Source organism: Sorex fumeus, unplaced genomic scaffold, assembly GCF_029834395.1.
Source record: "Sorex fumeus unplaced genomic scaffold, SorFum_2.1 ptg000021l, whole genome shotgun sequence".
In the NCBI taxonomy this organism is placed as follows: domain Eukaryota; kingdom Metazoa; phylum Chordata; class Mammalia; order Eulipotyphla; family Soricidae; genus Sorex; species Sorex fumeus.
In genome coordinates, this window is record NW_026606078.1 from 16,585,932 (window position 1) to 16,592,771 (window position 6,840).

At 36.0% G+C, this 6,840-nt stretch overlaps 1 pseudogene; it reads right to left on the reverse strand.

Moving 5' to 3' along the window:
• Nucleotides 1–1,765: 1,765 nt before the first annotated feature.
• Nucleotides 1,766–1,862, reverse strand: LOC130023015 (uncharacterized; annotated as a pseudogene).
• Between the last annotated feature and the right edge of the window lie 4,978 nt (nt 1,863–6,840).

Consider the following 6,840-nt stretch of genomic DNA (forward strand, 5'->3'; position numbering starts at 1 on the left):
CTGGGATTCTAGCTCATTGATTTCTGCTCCAAGCCTATAGTTTTCTCCCCGTTGAGAATAATGCTTGCTGTGGGTTTGTGGTAGTTTGTTTTGACTAGATTGAAGAAAGTACTTTCAACTCCCATTTTGTTGAGAGTTTTTCATCATGAATGGGTGCTGGATCTCATCAAATGCTTTATCTACATCTATTGATATGATGATATGACTTTTATCTTTATTTTACTGAGATGGTGTATTCTGTTGATTGACTAGAGAATGTTAAGCCATCCTTGCATCCCCAAGATAAACCTACTTGGTCATAGTGTGTGATCTTTTGTTGAGTTTCTGGATTCACTTTGCTGGTATTTTCTTGAGAATCTGTGTATCTGTATTCATCAAGGAAATAGGTCTGTAATTTTCATTTTTTGTGGTGTCTCTGTCTGTTTTGAGTATTAGGGTGATCTTTGGCTCATAGAAACTATTTGAGAGCACTTCTGTTTCTTCAATTTCCTGGAAAATCTTGAAAAATGTTGGCAGCAGTTCCTCTTTAAAGGATTGAAATATTTCACTATTGAATCCATATGGGCCAGGGATTCTGTTTGGGGGGATATTTTGACCATCATTTCAATTTCCTTTGTAGTGATTTGTTCAAGTATTCCAAATCTTCTTGGTTCAGCCTTGGGAGGTAATTGGAATCCATTAATTTATCAATTTATTCAAGATTCTCTCATTTCCTGCTGCAAAGATTCTCAAAATAATCTCTGATGATCCTATGGATTTCTGTAGTTTCTATTAGGATACCCCCCTTTGCATTTCTGATTCGATTTATTAGAATTCTTTCTGTTTCTTTGAGAGGCTTCTAGAGGTTTATTGATCTTGTTTATTTTCTCAAATAACAAGCTTTTGCTTTTATTGGTCTTCTGGATTGTATTTTGGTTTCTAGCTCATTGATTTCTACTACAAATTTTATTATTTCCTTGCTCAAGCCTAGTTTGCACTCCTTTTGTTGGTCATTTTCCAAAATCTTGAGCTCTAATTTATTCATGTAGGCCCTTTCTTTCTTCCTGATGAATTCTGGCAGAGCTATAATCTTTCCTCTTAACACTGCTTTTGCTGTGTCCCACAAGTTCTGGTAGCTAGTGTCCTCATTCTCATTTGTTTATGGAACCTTTTTATTTCCTCTTTGATTTCTTCTCTAAGCCAACGGTTGTTCATTACTTCCCTTAAATAAAATATTTCCTTGCTGAGATTTAGTCTGTTTGATCTATTGAGAAGTGACAAAGTAGTGTTGAAATCTCCACCTAGTACTGTTTTGCTATCAATGTTTTTTTTTTAAGTCTCTTAGAAGTTGTTTTTAAGTCTTTTGCTAGTCTTTCATTGAGCATCTACATTGAGGAGGGTGAGTTCTTTCTGATATACAGATCCCATGATCATGAAGAAATGACATTCACTGTCTCTTATAACCTTTAGCCTGAAGTCCATGTGGTCTGATACTAGTATGGCTACTCCAGCTTTGTGGAGGTGTTCTTTTCTTGAAGACTTTTTTTCCAGCCTTTTACTTTTAGCCCATGGTTGCTTTGATTGCTCAGATGTGTTTCTTGCAGGCATCAGAATGTTGGGTTCAGTTTTCTAATTCATCTTCCTATTCTGTGCCTCTGAATTGGCACATTTAGTCCATTGACATTGAGAGAGATTGTTGTTATGGGGATTTGTGTCTTTATGTAGAATTTTTGTACTTGTCGGGATTGCCTTAGCTTAAAGTAGCCGTGTTAGTTCTTCTTGCAACACAAATATGGAACTCCTTACAAGTTTGCATGTCGTCTCTGTGCAAGGACCATGATAATCTCTGTATAATTTCAATTTTAGTATATGTGTAACCAAACCTAGTAGGAGTTAATTTTTCTCTTCTGATTACTTTGAGTGTTGTCCTTACTTACCCTATGGCAGAGAGTGGTACCTAATCAAGGAAAGTATTTCAAAGCAGCTTGATAGATTTAGAACTTTAATGTCCCAGAAAGAAAAATATGGTTTTTACCATATTATCTTTTACCATAATCAAGGCATCAGTTTTACAAAATAATTCTTTTAGAAGATGTTATATGAGTCCTGTTTAATGCACTTCCCTGAAACCTTCATTAATACCATTTAACTAGAGCCTTTTGCTGTTCTCACCTCAGTCCCGTGTACATCTCCAGGAAAAGGTGGATGGTGTTGTCTGCACTTTGACCACCTTGAATGTAAGTAGGATTTTTCTCCTGAAGGAAGAGGTGAGGAGCATATTGATGATTTCATTCCACATTATTATAAGTTCAACTTGAACGGAAGATGAGACTCATGAGGCTCCTGTAAAGGACAGAAAAAAGGGTCTTAGTGAAGTTTAATGGCCAACGCAAATTAAAATCACAGATGACTCAAAGCAGCCTGTGTGCATCTTTGTGTATAGTGAGTTTCATACCTAATGATAGTGATTCTTAGTCATGACACACGGGCAAAACAGACCTATAATTAAAAATCTAGTTCTCTGAGCAGAGTGGGGATTCTTAGGTGATTGAACAAGTGTGTATTAATTTATTACTAAGCACATACGTAGTTTGAATGATGTGTACTTTTTGATCTAAAATAAATTCCAAATATGTCTAAAATGACAGTCTCCTGACCCCGCACCTGGCTTTCTTCACCGGGGTCCCTTGGAGGGGGTGTGTTGAGTTTCCCTCACCACGCCAAGCAGACCTCTGGCACCTGAAGACCTCTGCAACCAGCCATACGTACGCTTTAGACCACTCTCCCCAAGCTTGAAGGAGCCTCATGCATGAACGAATCTGACAGAGGAACCCAGGTGTGCGCAACCGGGGATGAGATCTCCAAGGCTGCTCAGATCAAGACTGGGCCCCCTCCAACCAGATCCCCCATCTCCTAGTAGCTAAGTGTTACAACCACGTACTGCCCCTGGAGCCATGTAATCCCATCAATGGCCAAGATACAGAGACTGGATTTTGTTGATAAGACAACAAAAATTATTGTCCAGTTCTCACTCTGAGAGAACCTGGTAGGCATCTGCGAGTATCTTGCCCTTGTGTTTACCAGTCATTTACACTTCTTTCAATACAGATTATATGATCATGGTTTATGCTTATTTTTACTATTGAAGTTTAATAGCTAAATACTGATTTTTTTAACAGCACTAATTTATTAAAAACATTCATCCTTGGCCTATCATATTAATTGCCACTATTTGTTGGTTTTGCTTGTTTTTTGATTACTTAAATTGGTTTTGGTCCTTTTCTTTCAGGTTGAAAAATTTTGACACAAATGAGTATATGTTTTTCTTTATCTTCTACAGTTTTAAACTGAGAACAACTGTTTGTTCTGTACAAATAAGATACCTGTGCATTTACTATTTCTTCTCATTTTATTTACGTTTTAACACATCTCGATTCATCTACAACTTATCCTAGTAAGTGTTGTCATATTGAAAGAAACCACCAATTTTTTCAATCATAGCACTGTAGCACTGTCCTCCCGCGGTTCATCCATTTGCTCGAGCGAGAACCAGTAACATCTTACAACAAATTGTGAGACTTGTTGTCACTGGCTTTGGCCTATCGAATACGTCATGGGTATCTTGCCAGGCTCTTGCTATGTGGACGAGATACTCTGGGTAGCTTGCCGGGCAGAGGAATCGGAATCAGGGTTGGCCTCCTGCAAGGCAAATGCCCTACCCGCTGTGCTGTAAACGTTATCTAAAATATACTAGTAATACCAAATGTTGTTTCTTTAACAGTGCAATATAAAGGATTATTTCGTAATTTTCTTGATGTGTTAATGAAATAGCTAAGCTCTTGAGTATCATGGGAATATTTTTCTAACACAAGAGTCTGACGAAGGTGAAACTGTTATAACCGTCTTGTAGGATTCCATCTCCCTAGCCTGCTTCATTCTACCCTGCTCTCTATCCAATCCGGTCTTCTTCTTGGGATTCTGCCCTCCTGATTGGCTAGCCTCTACCTTTCAACTGCCTACTTTATGACATCATTCTCCCACCAAACCAACCACCAACTGGTAGAATCTTGGGGGTCCCATGTAGTTGCTTGGAAACAAATTTGAATCATCATGGCAAGTGATGAGTGACCAATGACCAATCACCAGTGAGCAGTCGTCTCTCCTGAAGACTTGCGGTCTTAAGCCGCTTCAGTGTTCAGACGTTCTCTCGTACCCTCTCCTCTTCTCGTCTACCTTTCATCGGTATTTCCTCTTCTCTGACCATGTCAGGTAAGGAATAATACTTTTCAAAGCTTTTCATTAGATTTATCATCCCTAAACTTAGCAGTCAAGGAAAAACAGCACGTAGTAATGAAAGAAAGTATTCAAGTAGAATTTTATAAGCCTCATTTTAGCTTGACTTTTACATTTGCTGTGTGATTTTAGACACTAGCTTACTTTCTCTCACATAGAAAGTGTTTTTCCTCATTGATTACATTCTATTTTAGACATAATTAGGAGCTCAAATACACAAACACACATACACACACACACACACACACACATATATATATATATATATATATATATATGGGTCGATTCTCTGTGTTTCTTTTTCATTTTAATAGTGAATTTTACATGATATTCACTGAAAACAAGTAAATCAGAGAAAGTATTTTTACAGAAACAGAAAATGTAGATGCTGTGAAAAACTGTTAATATATACTAGCATGTGTTCTCTGTAATGGTCTCTCCACTTGTATTTATACATCAGTATTTTGAATATAGTGATATTACAAAGTAATAATCATTGATCTTTGAGTTTTCTATTTAAACCAGGTAATAAGAAAATATGGGGCATGGGGAAGGTGTGGAGTGCTGAGCGTTAGGGAGGCAAGCCCTCTAAGGTAAGCAAGTTTAGGATCACTTTCATAAAACATTGACCAATCGACACCAAGACAATATGAGGGAGAAAAAAATAGGAAAGAAAGAAAGAAAGAAGGATATAAAGAAAGAAAGAAAGAAAGAAAGAAAGAAAGAAGAAAGAAAGAAAGAAAGAAAGAAAGAAAGAAAGAAAGAAAGAAAGAATAGGGACTTCGAATATCAAGGAAGGGGAAAACGTTTGGACATAAAGTTGAAGAGAACCAAAGACTTAACATCAAAAAAGAAAGAATATATATGAAATATGCTGAGAATAATCCACTGAGAGCAAGTCAAAGAATTTTACTTCAATAAATGTCAGGACTAGAAAATATACTATGCCTTCAATAGGTTACCAGTAGGAAAAGCTCTTTATCAGAAAGCCATTCTTGCTGGATTTTTTCCTTATTATTTCTTAGAACACAGTACTTGGTACTTGACAATTTGGAGTATAAACACGCTTCAGAAATGATGCTCCCCATAAATAGCTAATAGTGCTTATCTAGGGCGGTGGAAGACACAGAATCTTCAATGTTTTTATTACGTTCTGGCTTTTAAGTTCATGTATGCGCTGCCTGTTAAAATAAAAAAAAAATGGTATATTCTAACTTGAATCAGGAGGTTTGATTCATCTGTGTGGTCAGTAGATTCCAGGTTAAAGCTGCTTGTAATCTTTACAAATATTATTTCATGTGATTTTTTCTTCCTAACATGAGAGTACTTTGATAATAGTCAACTTTTGTTTTTAGATCCTAAGAGGAAAGAGAAAAATCAAGTCTCACATGACAAATTACAGATTTTTGTCATATTTCTGAATTCTGAGTTTTCCTACATAAAGATATTTTATGGGATTTTGGTGCGCATTTATTAAACATTGAGAAGAAAGTTTTCCTGTTTGATAAAGATAATTCTAATCTAGGCATTGGAAGTAAATTTGCAATATTTTGTGATCACTTTTTAAATGGTCTTTTCTGTTTCTTGTGTGATCAAGTGAAATCCTCTGCTATGTTTAACACATGTTGTTTGCTGGTTAATATTCAAAGGTACTGATGAGTATAATTTTTTGTAATTTCAAAGTTTCTTTCTGTATTTTCCTCATTTAAAACATTTCTTGTCTATGAAATACAATCACGTTTATTCCTATTTTCTTTTTGTTATGTAGTTACTGATAAATCCTTTCTCTTTAATGGACTGGTAAAGTGTCACTCAAAAATCACCTTCTATTCCATTTTTTGGCTAGCAGTTTTTACTAAAATAAAATAGAGTCTTCATATTGTATATGTGGAACAATTTAGTAATAACCTTATTGTACTTTTTTATTTGGTTTTGTTTGGGATGCCATCCACTGTTATTCAAGGTTTACTCTTGGGTCTGTTCTCCATAACATACTGTACTATGCTGCTTGCTACAGAGACCAGATTTCATTAATATCTACATAATTCTTTTTCAGTTCTGTGATACATATTTTTCATGATGTTTTCTTTACACTTCCTCCTATGTAAATCACATGAAATAGAAAAATTATATTCGTGTATGCATTATTATTCTTAGAGATATGAATAACTACATTGTTGATAAACAACTTAAGACACAGAATTTAAATAAAGTTTTCCTTCCAAAAATATTTCTTGGGAAAAACTCAAGTAGTGATTTTTGAAGTGGATCAAAAATCAGGGTAACCTTCAATGCATCAACAAGATTAAGTTGTATGTGAACCATAAGTAACAGGTACTCACCTGATCTTGGGGAAGTTCCCATAATATCTCCAGCCCAAAGTAAACTGGCACTGACGCCAACTCCAACAAACGAAAAAAAAGTTAAGAATTTTGATCAGATGAAAACTGGACTTTCAAAACCTCTGGAGACCTACCAGATCCCAGTAGACCTAGATCATGCAAAGATCCGCAGGTAATGAACACCACTGACACCATCACTCTGAAGCAGGTGCGAGAAAATTCAAGT